This window comes from Mauremys reevesii, linkage group 4 (genome assembly GCF_016161935.1).
Source record: "Mauremys reevesii isolate NIE-2019 linkage group 4, ASM1616193v1, whole genome shotgun sequence".
In the NCBI taxonomy this organism is placed as follows: Eukaryota; Metazoa; Chordata; order Testudines; family Geoemydidae; genus Mauremys; species Mauremys reevesii.
In genome coordinates this window covers 65,264,498-65,275,148 of record NC_052626.1, presented here as the reverse complement: position 1 = coordinate 65,275,148, position 10,651 = coordinate 65,264,498, and the positions used below count along the sequence as shown (strand labels likewise).

Here is a 10,651-nt window from a genome sequence, read left to right as displayed (position 1 = left end):
AGCAACCAGCGTAATCATGAAAGTTATTTATTGCCAGGTAATAACCATAGGGGAGCCAAACAAAGAAAGCAGTTGTAATATTAAATCTAACTTAAATTTAATTATAAAAGTCAGGTTTAGAAAACTATAACTGATCTCACAAGTCAGGGACAGAAGGCTATACCTAGAGAGAGAGAGAGCTGGGTTCTCACCACTCCGTGAAGCTTGAATCAGTTGGGGCCCCAGGTGATGGAGGTAGCTGAGGGTCTGGAGTGCTGGAGACCGGCAGAACCCCCAGCATGATCAATCAGGAGAAGTTGAAGTCCCAGTGGAACTGGTGTAGATTTTGGATCTGGGCATCAGAACACTTACTTGAGCATGGATAGGGGTTTTTGTAGAGAAACAACAATGGTTCAAGGGAGAACATTAGATTTGTTTGTGTGTAAACTTATGGCTCAAGGGAGTATACCAAAGTTGTTTTGTTCAGGCTAGACAATGGGAGCTAATCATTCCTGGCTATGGGCAGTGTTCCTTGGAGGGAACTCACAATGCAGTTAGGGAGCTTCACTGTTTTCCATACCAGTAAAGGATTTATTACTAGAATTGGTCTGATAACTACTGAGCTTGGTGTGTGCAGGCGTAGGTTCATTAACATCTGGAGCAGAGATCCCCCATCATGTAGTGCTTCCCTCTTTCCTGGTCCCAGAGTTCCGTGTGGTTCTTGCCTTAGAATCTCTGTTCTTCATTCTGTATGCTAATGGAGATGCCTCCTTGTCCCATCTTCGATGCAAATGACGGTAGAGGAGTTTCCTTAATCCTGTCACCCTTATCCCAGGGGTTTAGGTGCATCTCCCACTGCCCTTTCATTGCTTTTTGTAAGTCTTTCTTCTGATCAGTTTTGGTTCAAGCAGAGGGGAGGGGGAGGTCTTTCGTGAGTCAGACAGGCTGGGTTCTGCACCCATCCTGGTTCCCCAAGAACGCATTGCTGCTAGGTAACAGTTGCTCTGTATTACCTCTCTGCTCTTTTCAGGGAGCTTCCAAGAACAGTAGGAGCTTGGGGAAACCTATGGAAACACAGCACTTAAAGATTCCCAGCTTGAGATCCACAGGTTCAAGAAAGGTACTTCTAGACTTATGCAGTGTTTAAATACTTCACTGAAGGATGTATACTCCCTATACCACCAGCATCCTTCCTTGACTGGGCAATAATTCTTACACATGGATTTCACATACAAATACAGACATTTCGTGTGTGTGTGTGTGTGTGTGTGTGTGTGTGTGTGTGTGTGTGTGTGTGTGTGTGTGTGTGTGAGAGAGAGAGAGAGAGGGCAAACTATTCCCCCCCGCCAAGTAATGGAAGGAGAAGTTGCAGTCATTGAGCACTATTCTCTCTGTCACAGGAATAGTTCACACAAGGGAGAGTGGAGCCCTAAGAATTGTATATATCAATATTCATGAAACTTTTTATAAAATATTTCTGTGTATATGCTGTCAGTCTGTTTCTAAAATATATACTTTTTAAAAGCTAAATCTCTTTGTCCCTGTTTGGATAATCAGAATATTTTCATGCAATAATATCAATCATTTTAGTACCCTATGCTGCTGGATTTGACTTCACATTAATTTGTTCTTTGGGAACTGTTTCTCTTCAGGAATGTCTGAAGATAATATTGTTGTTGTTCGAGAGATTGCACATTTTACCTGGAATGGACTGAACCTTTCAGGTCTTCATCTCAATTGCTTGTTGAATTTCTGGACAGAATGAAGAGCAGCCTGGTTTCCACCCAGAGGATTTCATCATGGATATCCAGTTTTTTCACTTAAGTTAGCAGTTAGTTAATGTGGAGCTGCTGGGTAGAGCAGAGGTTCTCAAACTGTGGTCCGCGAGCTCCATTCAGGTGGTCCTCAGATAGTTCCATCTAAGGTGCATGCCTGCAGGCTTTGTGAGCCTGTGTGGGATCCAGGAATGAACTGGTCTATCCTAGCTGGCCGCACGAGAGAATGAAGCGCTTTACAATAGTTAGCTAACGATACAAACAACATTTGGAAAGATCATTAAGTGGTCTGCCGAGACCCTCAGCAATTTTCAAGTAGTCTGTGCGGAAAAAAAAGTTTGAGAAACACTAGATCCCAAGCAGCCTCTGTGGCATTTTTGGCTCTTGTGCCCATATTAGACATTTGCAAAGTAGCAACCTGGTCGTCATGTCACATGTTTGTTTGCCACTACACAATCTCAACAACCTAGAGACAATGCTAAATTTGGATGAGCAGTTCTCCAGTCCTTGTTCAAATAGACTCCTCGCCCACTTCCAGATGGGACTGCTTGTGAGTCACCTGGGGTGGAACAGGCATGTGCAATCACTTGATGAAGAAAAAATGGTTACTAACCTTTTTGTAACAGTTGTTCTTCGAGATGTGTTGCACATGTCCATTCCACAACCCACCCTCCTTCCCTTCTCTTATCATTCATTCTAGTAGGAAGGAACTGAGGAGGTTCTGGAGCTGCTCAGCCCTTTATGCCTGTGCGATGTGTGTGAGACAACAGAGGGTGCTTGTTACTGCTAAAGGTAAAAACTCTCCAACAGTTGAGCACTGGCATGCCCAAACACCTACAGTGGAATGGATATGTGCAACACATCTCAAAGAACAGTTACAGAAAGATTAGTAACTGTTTTTTGAATACTTTTATCCTATTTTAGTTAGGCATATTATTTGAGCTACCATTTTTGTTCCTGTCCTTCCTCAAACCACATGCATTTATTTTTAGCAAATTAATTAATGTCAGCAACAGTGATCCTCAAGTAGTCCTACAATAACAAACCAATATGTGAGTACAATAGAGGAAAAATAACTTGTTAGGAAAGATTTCCGTTTTAAGCTTCCACTGTGTGATTTTTAAACAGTAACAAACAGTAGGAAGTACTGTGGTAGTACATGATGCTTATCTCTGAAGTCTGCAGTAATGGGTATAATCCAATCCAGGTGGATGTGGGTGGCTTGTTTTCCTTTACTTACTGCAAGATACTGTACGCATGCTTTGAAGTCTGTATTATAATCTTCCTTCATTACTCTTTTGGAAACAGTTTACCTAACATCTATTTTCACTTCGTAGACTAAATGCACTGTTGGCTAATCTGGAATCTTGTCGTGGATTTTATGAATATTACAGTATTTGTTTATCAACATTCTCAGACATAAACTCAAAAAATTCTGTTAATTTTACAAAATATTTAAACAAGCTTAATCTCCAAATTTTTTATCTTCAACTCATCTGCTAAATTCCTGAGATTAAGATGCTGTTGGTGGGGAGAGGGTTTCAGATGTAAGAAAAAAATAGAGTTTCAAAACAAGGTTTATTGCTTCTTCAAAGGTTTAAAAAAAAATCTAAGACTGCATACATAGTTCATAGATAATAATTGTGAAGATTTCAATTGCTGAATTCTTGTGATTTTCACCTTAAATTCTTGGAACTGTGAGTTTGAGAACCAGTGCTATGATATAATTGAGAATGTTGCATTTCTTCCATAGTTTCATAAATTAAATTTGTCTGGTGTGTGAATGATTATATTCCTGTGGCTTTCAGTATTCTTCAGATTCTTTGCCCCTTGATAGACAATGTTTTTAGCCTGTGAATAAGTGGACATTGGACTCAGAATTTAGATACCAGATATCATAGAGTATATTAGTGTTCCTGAGTTATGAATCAAGGGTGTCTCTCCCTTCATTTGGTACTTACTTTACTAGTAGAATTGTTAATTTACAAGATTTTTTTTAGAGAGGAATTAGTTGGCATAGGTTTTGTCTACTATTAACCTGAGCTTGATATGGTAAGTTAAAAGCCACTTGTGCTGGTGAGACAAGGTAGGTGAGGTGGTAACCTTTTATTGAACCAACTTCTGTTGGTGAGAGAGATAAGCTTTCAAGTGTAAACAGAGCTCTAATTCAGGTCTGGGAAACGTACATAGGCCTGGTCTACGCTAGAAAAGGTCTGCTTAACTACGTCACTCAGAGGTATGAAAATTGTACATTCCTGAGCAGCATTGTTAAGTTGACCTATCCCCCAGTATAGACAGTGCTAGGCTGATGGAAGAATTCTGCTGGCAACCTAGCTACTGCCTCTCAGGGAGGTGGATCTCCTATGCCAACGGGAGAACACTTCCTGTCGATGTAGGTAGTTTCTATGCTGAAGTGCTACAGCGGCTCAGCTGCAGTAGCATTTTCAAGTGTGGACAAGCCCTCCGAGTGTCTCAGCTAAATACGAGGTGGAATGGATTGTTTAGCATAAGTAGTTAACACACATTTCGAGGGACAATTCAAGGTGAAGTGGTCTGTTAACACTGGTGTGTAAGTTTCTGGAGCTTTGACGAGGAAAACTGTTTGTACATAGAAGATGCTGGTGTATAGGAAAGTTCAGCAGCACAAGTCTTTTTAGAGAGCTTGGGGAAACACTTGCCCCTCTCAGGTTTTGGCCATTGCATCTGAGATAGTGTTTTGGACTTCCCGCGCTATGGCAGTTTCGGCATGCCTGTTCACAGAAGGCTAACCTGTCTCTTGTGGGGCTCTTTTGATTATTTATAGTTCTTGCAGGAGGCAGTATTGATGCAATAAAAATTATCTTTGTAATATCTAAACAAGATTAACTGTGAGACTGATTTCCTGGAATGGTTAGAAGAAATACTGTGTACCCAAAGTATAAAGAATCATTGTTAACCTTTCAGTGGTGATGGGTACTTTCTGTTTTGGGTTTTTGCTAAGTATGTAATTGAAGCTTTATCACTCCTATAAACCATCTAGAGTTGCCAACTTTCTGATTGCAGAAAACTGAACACCCTGCCCCTGCCATGCCCCTTCTGAGTCCCCGCCCCTATTCACTCCATCCCTCCTCATTCTGTTGCTTGCTCTCCCTCACACTTGCTCATTTTCGCTAGGCTGGAGCAGGGGGTTGGGGTGTGGGAGGGAGTTAAGGCTCTGGGCGGGGGGCATGCGGCCTCTGGGGTGGAGCCGGAAATGAGGAGTTCAGAGTGCGGGAAGGGGCTCCATCTGGGGGTGCAGGCTCTGGGTTGGGGCCAGGAATGAGGGGCTTGGGGTGTGGGAGGGGGATGAGGGCTCCATCTGGGAGTGCAGGCTCTGGGGTGGGCCAGGGATGAAGGGTTCGGAGTGAGGGAGGGGGTGCAGGCTCTGAGAAGGAATTTGGGTGTGAGAGGGGGCTCTGGGCTGGGGCAGAGGATTGGGGTGTGGGCTCTGGCAGGGTGTTAAGGTGCAGGAGAGGGTTCCAACCTGGGGCTGGGGAGGGGTGCGGGAGGGAGTGCAGGCTCCTGGAGGGAGATGGGTGTGGGAGGGGGCTCCGTGCTGGGGCAGGGGGTTCGGGGTGTGGGCTCCAGGCAGTGCTTACCTCAGGCAGCTCCCAGAAGCGGCCGGCATGCCTGGCTGCTAGGCAGAGGCACAGCCAGGTGGCTCTGCTTGCTGCTCCCACCTGCAGGAGCTACCCCTACAGTTCCCACTGGTCATGGTTCCTGGGCAATGGGAGCTGCAGAGCCAGTGCTTAGAACAGAGGGCAGCACGGGGAGCCTCCCTGGCCACCCCTGCGCCTAGGAGCTGGACATGCTGGCCGCTTTTGGGAGCTGCGTGGAGCCAGGTAGGAAGCCTGCCAACCTGTCTGTGCTGACAACCAGACTTTTAATGGCTCGGTCAGTGGTAGTGACCGGAGCCACCAGGATCCATATTTGACCAGGCGTTCCGGTCAAAAACCAGACTCTTGGCAACCCTAAGTTCACCCTAAAGATTTTTTTGTTTTGTTTTTGTTTTTATAAAGCAGGGTTGGCATGGTATTAAGGTAAAAGTTAAACCTGAATATCTGTCTGCTGTAAATACAGCATACAGAGTAGGCCAGTGTCCCTTTTCTCTTTGGAGTCCGAATAACTTCCATAAGTCAGAATTTAGCTATTTACTTCTTAGAAACACAGTTGGCTTTGGAAACTTGACTTGAAACCCAAAAGACTAAACAGAGACAGAAATGCTGAAAGAATTGCCAAAAAGACATGAAAAAGTAATAAAATTATACAAATATCAAGGTTACTATGAAATATGCAATTCTTCTCAAATTGTACTGGTTAATTTTAAAGTAAGACATTTTGTTTAGTTTCACAAAAGGAGCCAGGAAACTTAAAGCTGAAGTTGAAAATGAAGGTACTTTTCCTTTTTTTTCTTGACTATTTTTTGTACATTTATTTGAAACCATATAATACACATGTAATAAGAAAAGGAAATACCTCAAATAGCTTTTCCCTTGTGATTTGCTATAAAACATCTTAGAAAAACCAAGATGATCTAAATGAGCATAACATGTGAGGTCTTGTTTTCATGTGTTTGTCAACCTATCTTACAATATGCTTTTAAGCACATTATCCTTACCTAATCTATGACATACTGTTTAGCATTTGGAAGTGCCCTTTTCAGATGACCTTAAGACTTGAAAAATGGCCTTTCTATAAGATTCCTTCATTCTGTGCATTTTCTTTAATTTCATATTAGACAAATCAGAGTAAAGTTTATGGTAAAGGGGTAATTTTAACATTTTAAATAATTAAAATAAATTTTAAAACTTTATTTTTTGCTAACTCTTTTTTGTTCATTTCCCCACTGGAGTTTTTCCACATGGCTGCTGGAAATGTGAAGAGCCTCATGACTTGAGGTGACTGCTAGCTAAAGGAGAGGTGACCGAAGAACATCTAGACATGACTCTAAAACTGGCTAGCAATGCACTCCTTCCTCCTATGAGCCTTCTTCCTGCAGGCTTTGTAAGCCTGTGTGGGATCCTGGAATGAACTGGTCTATCCTAGTACGTTTTAATGCTTCAGAAGTCACCAAGTAACTCATTCTCAAATGGGACACTCCTTCTATTATGTAATAGTTTTCAAGCATAAAAGGACTCCTTTCATTTTTATTTGAAATTTTTATTTTAAAACTGCTTTGAAGAGCCCAACTTGGCAGTACTCACTCAGGCAAAACTCTTAAGTCCATCATGAGAGTTTTGTCTTTTATAAGAACTGTAAAAATGTGCACAAAGAAACCAGTACCTGCTTAGTGTTGAAATAAAACCCAAATCATCGGAATGGCCTGGAGGTGTAGTTTGTCAATTTTTTTCACTTTTAATACAGTTTAAATGTCAACTTCCTGCAGCATGCATGCATGAATATACCCTGTAAATGCATTGTATACCATGGACCTGATAAGCCCCACTGGTAATTAACCACTTACAGCAGATACTGAGTAAATACATTTAAAGAAGCTATAGCACAGTCCTGTTTGTTTAAAGATAAAAACATTGTGATTGGTTATTGTCCAAAAATATGTAATATCTGTTTTCCTAAACATTTAAACAGCTGCTTGACAAATATTTCTTACACACTTACTGTTTCAGTAATTCATGAAACATCATTGACTAGCTCAGCCATTCTGCTCATTAGGTAACAGAAATAGGTAACAAAATATTTAGTAGCAAAAACAAAACTAGTCCAACAAAAATTTAGATTTTTTTTTAAATCTGTCCAGTCCTGTAAAATAAACTGTAGCAGTAAAATCAAAAAATCATGTTTCCCCCTGCTGGTAATGTGTTTAAACAGATGGAAAATTCTATAAATGTGCTAAATCCATCTGCTAAATCAGACCAATAGTTGTATGTATGTCCTCTAATATATTTTATTCAAAAAAATGAACGTGTACTGTGGTCAATAGTGTTTAATTTGATATATTTTGCACTTAAAATACTCCCCAAGCCAAGTATGAAAAAGTTTTAAATGGGCCAGGGACTGAATCGGAAGCTTTATATCCACCACGTTTTTAGCTTGGTAGGGCATTTATTTCAAAAGAAAACTGTATAGGTTCTTTAAAATTTTGCAAGATAGAAAGCAGTAAGATTATTTACTGACATTAGAAAAATAAATGTTAAACTGTAGAGGGGAGGGTGTTCTTTTGTCCTTTGGTGGAGTTAATCATTAATATATGTAGCCATTAAAATAATAAATCTTGGTACTTTTAAATTTAGCTGCAGTTATTGTACCCACCTGAAAAATCACACACAGGTAGGAAACACTGAGCTACTAAAGTAAAAAATCTGTGTTCAGAGTGGTGAGCTTAAATCATAGAAGTTGGAGATGGAAAAGACCTATTAAGGTAGCCACATTGTGCTTCAGCTCAGTTGAGTTGGAATCCCAGTGTCTTTAAAGCTAAGTGAAGATAGGAATTTCTGTCCCATGGGAAGTTGCAGTATTTCAACATTTGTTTTTGTCCTAATTTGGTACTTTTTGAGGAATGAAATGTGCCAAAAAAATTCAATACAGAAATGTGGCAATTTAAACATTTTTGATCAAAACAAAGTGTTTTGACATTCTAAATTGAAACATTCCGTTTTGATATGTTGAGCTGAATCAAAACATTTTGTTTTGAGTTAGTTTGACATTAAACCTCAGCTGCCTGTGGTGCCTCATGAGAGAAATGGGTCGGCTGCCTCAGGCTCATTCCTTCCTTTGGGCCAAGCTCCCTGGCTGGACTACATGTCTGCTGAGTCATGGGTATGCATCATGAGAGAACATGGTATACAGTGGGAGATGTGGTCCAGCCAAGGAGCCAGCCCCATACAAAAGAATGGGGTCATGAAGCACCTAAACTTCAGCTCGCAGGAAGCGCCATGGCATCATAGGCAGAGGCAGATTAAATGTTTCAGTTCACGACAACAAACCAAAATATTTCAAGTCAGGTTGAACCCATTTCATCTTGATTGTCCTGACTGAATTGAAATTTCTGGCCAAATCAAAATTTTCTCATGGAAAATTTAAACTTTGCAAAAAGTCATTTTGATTAAAAAAAATGCCCAATCTGCTTTTATTGTGCATTCCATTTCTTCAAATCCTATCCCACCTATAGTGTCTGTCCATTGATCCTCTTGCATTTATGCTACAATAGCGTACTTTTGGTAGCCAGTCAATAAGAATATTGAGCTTTGCACAACATGTGCTTTTAACAATGTATTGGAAGTACTTTTTGTTTTAATTATGACTGACTTAATTTTGGCAAGATAATTTTGTTCAACTTCTGGGTGTGGGAGCTATTGAGAAAAAGGGCTTGAACACAGGAATTTGTCATGCTGGCTCAGAAAAGTGGTTTATCTTGTTCACTGTCCTGTCTTTGACAGTGGCCAAATTACGAGCTGCTTTGAAGAAAGGTGCAGAAAATTGTGTAGTAAACTCTGGCGTGATCAATTATGGATCCCCTGTGGGGAACTTTCTTTGACCTCTATCTTAACAAAAGGAAGGTTCATATTCCTTCCAACCATTTTTAAAAAATTTTAAAACATGTATAATGTGACTTGGGATATTCCCATTAGCCAAAGAAATGCTTGGTCCTTTTTTGAATCCTGTTCAACTCTTGGGTTAGCTGTTATTTTCTGGCACTCAAGTCCCCTGTGTTATAATTGTGTTATATCTCCTTTTATCAGTTTTAAATTTGTGGCCTTGTAATTTTATTGAATGTCCCTGTCCTTTTGTTCTTTTGTTTTGAGGAGGATTAAATAATGCATTAGAAGATGGAATGCAATTTAGTATTTGCCTTTAGCTTATTTTTAAAATAATTTTGCTCATAGGAATACAATGTAGCAGTGGTGCATGGAATAGTAAGTGAGTGGAATTGTTTCTCAAATCTTGCTAGTGCAATGGGTGTTAATTCTCTACAAGAATTTTGTGTTTTGTGTGTCATTTAATTTAAATTCCTACCCCTTAAAACCAATTAGAGTTCTTGGTTTAGTTTCAGAGTTCTGGTTCTTCTTTAAGATCCTTTTGTACCCAGGTTGTTACAGGTGGCCTCCTCATGGAAACTCTTAGTCATTCTGAGGTGAGCAGATTGTTTCCAGCCTTTCTACTGTCCTAGCAGGTCTTTCACTTCTGATCAGCACTTCTGGAAATTACACTCGGGGACAATTTCTTATTTAAAAATAAACCTGAAAAAACAGAAATTCCATAATGAGGAACCATATTGATCTCCAATCTAGGGGTCATCAGGGTTTGGATTTTTAGATCTTCAGCACAGACTTACCACCTGCAGTATCTGAATAAGTGATAACAGTAGTAGGCTGTTATCTGTGTGACCCAGACACTAGAGGGAGATCTCTCTCTATCTCTCACATACACACACACACACACAGTCAGTGGGTTTCATAGATAATTGCTCACAGCAGAGGAATGTAGAACTCAGGACTTACGGGCTCAATTCTTGGTTCTGGGTACGTGTGTTCTAGTTGTTCTAGACCAGGGGTCAGCAACCTTTCAGAAGTGGTGTGCCGAGTCTTCATTTATTCACTCTGATTTAAGGTTTTGCGTGCCAGTAATACATTTTAACGTTTTAGACGGTCTCTTTCTATAAGTCTATAATATAACTAAACTATTGTTGTATGTAAATTAAATAAAGTTTTTAAAATTAAATTAAAATTCATTTAAAATTAAATTAAAATGCAGAGTCCCCCGGACCGGTGGCCAGGAGCCGGGCAGTGTGAGTGCCACTGAAAATCAGCTTGTGTGCTGCCTTTGGCACACGTGCCATAGGTTGCCTACCCCTATTCTAGACTCTTCTGCCACTGTGTCCCAGCCTTTGTCCCCTTCTGCTCCATCCTGCTCTCCTCTCC

General features: G+C 40.5%; 1 protein-coding gene across 11 annotated transcripts in view; it reads left to right on the top strand.

The window, feature by feature from the left end:
• SIPA1L1 (signal induced proliferation associated 1 like 1) overlaps nucleotides 1-10,651 on the top strand; it is a 382,714-nt gene that overhangs the window by 147,653 nt on the left and 224,410 nt on the right. Inside the window, exon 1 of one of the 11 annotated variants that reach the window (XM_039534594.1) lies at nucleotides 1,010-1,099. The exons of the other annotated variants lie outside the window; for them this stretch is intronic. The gene's annotated coding sequence lies outside the window, so the exon portion shown is untranslated. Of the gene's footprint in view, nucleotides 1-1,009; nucleotides 1,100-10,651 lie in introns of those variants that run through there. 11 annotated transcript variants of the gene reach the window in all.